This window comes from Camelus ferus, chromosome 26 (assembly GCF_009834535.1).
Source record: "Camelus ferus isolate YT-003-E chromosome 26, BCGSAC_Cfer_1.0, whole genome shotgun sequence".
In the NCBI taxonomy this organism is placed as follows: Eukaryota; Metazoa; Chordata; class Mammalia; order Artiodactyla; family Camelidae; genus Camelus; species Camelus ferus.
The window spans coordinates 21,413,521-21,417,686 of NC_045721.1; the positions used below are offsets into that span (position 1 = coordinate 21,413,521).

The 4,166-nt window shown below is 35.5% G+C and overlaps 1 non-coding gene across 1 annotated transcript; it reads left to right on the forward strand.

Annotated features, from left to right (window-relative positions):
- The first annotated feature begins 810 nt into the window (after positions 1-810).
- Positions 811-917, forward strand: LOC116660123. The gene has a single exon (XR_004315506.1). It is a non-coding gene; the product is annotated as a U6 spliceosomal RNA (small nuclear RNA).
- Positions 918-4,166: the final 3,249 nt, after the last annotated feature.

Below are 4,166 nucleotides of genomic sequence, written 5' to 3' on the forward strand. Positions count from 1 at the left end.
TAATGCATGTGCTCATAGAGAATGTTTCATTTAACACCATTAGTATTTCCACATAGGGCAGTTTAAATCCTGCCGCTTATCTTAGACTTCAGCTTTTTAGAAAAAAATAAACTCTATAAATTTGAGGCAAATTGAATAAGTAAATCTGAAAATTATAACAATATAAATGGCCAGTCTGAGTATTCTTTTACACCAGGATTATAAATATTGTGACAAATCATGTTCAATTCTTAGTGAACACATTTAGCCAAGTAAGAAACACATTTCATCTCATAATCCAGGAGGCCCAGTGTCCAAGTGCTGTGGCTGCTGGAAATAAGAGTATCTACCAGTTGAACAGAAACAAGATTTGAAACGTGTTGAGTCAGAGAGTAGTTTATGGAAAATTTTCCGAACAATTGGGCCTGGAAAGTTGTCAGCTTAGGATTCATTCTCATTACATCCTAATAAAAATGGAACTGATTCCAATCATATGAGAAGACAGAAAACTCAGGGAGTGTGTCTTCTACACTCCCTCTTGGACAAACTGATTAATGGATAGTGTCTATTCAAACAGTAACAAAGGTTAGACTCTGTATAAGAAAACTTTAAACATGGGAAATCCTAACATAGTTATGAAAAATTAAGATTTTCTCTAATTTAAGAAATTCCAAAAAATTGTCTTAAACTTTTTGCAAAGATTTTAAAAATGTAAATTAACAAAAATAAAAATTAAATTTATATCAACAATACTAGAGGAGAAAGTAAGTTATTTTTATTTCTCCTTACCAAAAATATTTTACTATGTTGTCATATAAAAGGCTGGTAGAAGTGCTCGCTTCGGCAGCATATATACTAAAATTGGAACAATACAGAGAAGATTAGCATGGCCCCTGCACAAGGATGACACGCAAATTTGTGAAGCGTTCCATATTTTTTGTTAAAAAAAAAAATAAAAGGCTGGTAGAAAATTATGGAACCAAAAATAAAAAGGAAAAGTGTTATAGCATTGTATCGTTCAGTTAACTAGTGAAAATATATACTGTTTTTCTAGATATTGTGATGTTTTGGAATTTGTCAGTTTTTAAAAATTTTTAATCTTTTGTAATTTTTCCTCATTCTAAAGAAATAGAAATTCATTATAAATTTCATTCATTTTGACACCTATTTTTTTCATATGTAATTTGAGTTACTATTCTTAAAGATTTCCTCTAAATTTTATAAGCTTTAGGTCCCAAAATATCTATAGGCATCTCAGGTTGCAGGATTTACAGACTTTCGGCTGCACGCATGTGGGGATTCCTCCCCTGGCAGCAAAGCATATAGAATTTTTGGAATCCCATCGGAGTAGTACAGTTGAAACCATATCAGAAGAATAGCTTTAAAATAGAAGAAACAATTTTAGAGGACTGAATGTTTACATTCCCCCCCGCCCACAATTTATATATTGAAATTCTGACCCCAAGGGTGATAGACTTAGGAGGCGGGACCTTTGAAGGGTCATTAGGTCAGGAGGGTGGAGCTCTCATGAATGGGATTAAAAACTTTATAAAAGAAACCCAGACTGCTCCCTCACCCCTTCTACCACGTGAGGTTTCAAAGGCATCTAGAGGAAGTGAGCCCTCACCAGACATCAGATCTGCTGGCATCTAGATCTTGGGAACTCCAGCCTCCTTTGTTGCTCAGTGTCCTGGTTTTCCTCCTATGGAGACACGTTTGTAGGCTCGCCGTCCTCTAACCAGACACTAAATGCTGGAGTTGCTCGAGGTTCCGAACCAGACCCTCCTTGTGTGACTGCCTCTCCCTGCCCGTTCTCATAGTTGTGATCACCACCCGAGCACGAATGACTCGAACATTCATGTCTCTTGGAAAGAACTGTTCACTGTGCTGAGCTGGCCTGCTTGACATTTTTTGAAGTCACACTCAGCTCCTAATCCTTATAATTTCTACCCCAAAATAGCGTATTTGTTTCTAAGAATGTAATTAGCTCCATCCAGAAATATAACCTGTGAAGTCTATGTAAGTCAGAAGTCACAGGGTCACTTCTGATGCCTGGCCTCCTTTATAGTCTCGTACCCAATCCATTAACAGCTTTTAGCTGTATTTTTTCCTAGGTATATCCTAACCCTGTTTCCTATTTCTTTCCATATGTATTGTTGCTTCTCACATCTAATCTTCAGTCATCACCATATTCACTACCCACCACCCTAACTTTTTTCTCTATATTAGAGCCAAAGTGGGTATTTTGAAATACAAGTCTTAATTGAATTGCTTCTTTTTAACATTTTAAAGCTTTCCATTGCTCTTAGAATAAAAATCAAAATGCTTTATTTAGCCAAAAATATCACGTGAAGTCTGATCTGTGGTTAAATCTTCAGTTAGCCCTTCTGCCATACACATCCCTAAATTGGGCGCTGAAGCCGCATGACCTGCATTCAGAGTTTCTGTCCTGGGGCCTTACAAATTGTGTTACTGCAGCCTAGGATGGTATGTTCTTCCTCTTTTGCTTAATGAACTCCTGCCAGTGTGTCAGGTTTCAATTCAAGTCTGGTTCCATTGGTGACATCATATTATATGATTTTGATTTTATAGATACATATATAGGAATATAGATATGTAATTATATAGTTGTACATATGCATATAGTTTTATATCTTCATAGGAATAGATCACAGATAAATAGAGACTTAGATTTACAGAAGTATAGAAACAGATCAGTGGATAGATAGTGTATAGACGTATTGTTTTATACCTTTACAGGAATAGACAGGATTAAAATTACGACCACTGTCCTTAAGAAACTATGCCAGAAACTCTGCATCTATTCCAAAACATACAAAGTATTGAAAAAGAGTTGAGTAAAATCTTCATGTCATTTTTAGGAAGATAGAATGGCCTCTCCTTTGGCCGGGATGCTCAGCTAATGTGCCCTCCAGAGACTGAGCTGTAGGCTATGACTGCCAGTTATCACTGAGCAGGGGCCCAGGCCATCCGGTTGCTGAACTATCTCAAAAAGATATTGTTTGGGCATTGCATTTCATAGGGTATAAATGAAAATTTTCCTCTCATTTTTCTTTCTCTCTTTGTGGTATCCTTAAAACTCATGATACATTGCAATTGAAAGACCTGAATCTGGGAAAGTTGGAAGTTTTTCTCAAGATGTCATACCTCCTATAGCAATTAAGACTATAATAATATGTATATTAAAAAGAAGTATGATCCAATGTTAAAAACACCAGTAAACTTGACAGAAAAATTCCCCACAAGCAGAATTTATTAGTTAAAACTATAGATGTCTTTTTAGTTTTCCATATAAATTGCCTGATTGCTTTCCAGAAAGGATGTAGTCATGCTCATTTCCACCAGAAGTAACAGTGTTGTTTCCATGTATCCTTGCCAATATCACTTATTATGTTTATCCATTGAAATTTGACAGTTGAATTATTGTGAATGTTAATATTAATTCCTTTGAGCAATACTAAGTTAAATATTTTTGCACATGCTTACAAGCTATTTGTGTTAGTTCTGTTTGTGATTTCCCAATTTAGGCTTTCTGTTTATTTTTATCTGTTGCTTGCACACATGTGTTCATTTTGTTAGAGAGAATTTTAATGTAATTGTCAGATAGTCACATCTGTAAGAGTCAGAATAAGAATGCTACCTTGGCATGCATCTTAAAACAAATACCCCTAACCTGACTTACAAAATTTATTTCATTTCTCTTCTTCTTTTTCTGAACTACCTTTTGCCAGTATTAACCTCAACCACTCTGCTCCAAGATACCAGCCTCATTTCTAATCTTCCTTCCCTTGATATTTATATAAATGTGTTCTCACTGTCATTCCTATCACAACTTGAATAGCTCCTCCATACGGATGCTTTTCCAAATCACCCAGTTTAATTAACAGCCACCCAGTCATGCTCTGTCACGTCACATCCATCACTTCCTTAGCCTCTAATTCTTTTTGTTTATTTGCCTTTCAGCATATTATATTTCCTGCATTAATTTGTAAACCCCTTGAATTTTAGGAGTTTTCTATCCTCAATGTGGACCCAGTGTCAAAACACATATGCTTACAAATCCTTCCATACAATGAATTAATCACAAATTTTAAAACTTCCATGAAAAAACAAGTTGTTTTTTTCCCCATGTTTCTGAGTCTTTTTTGAATGCCTACTAACTACAT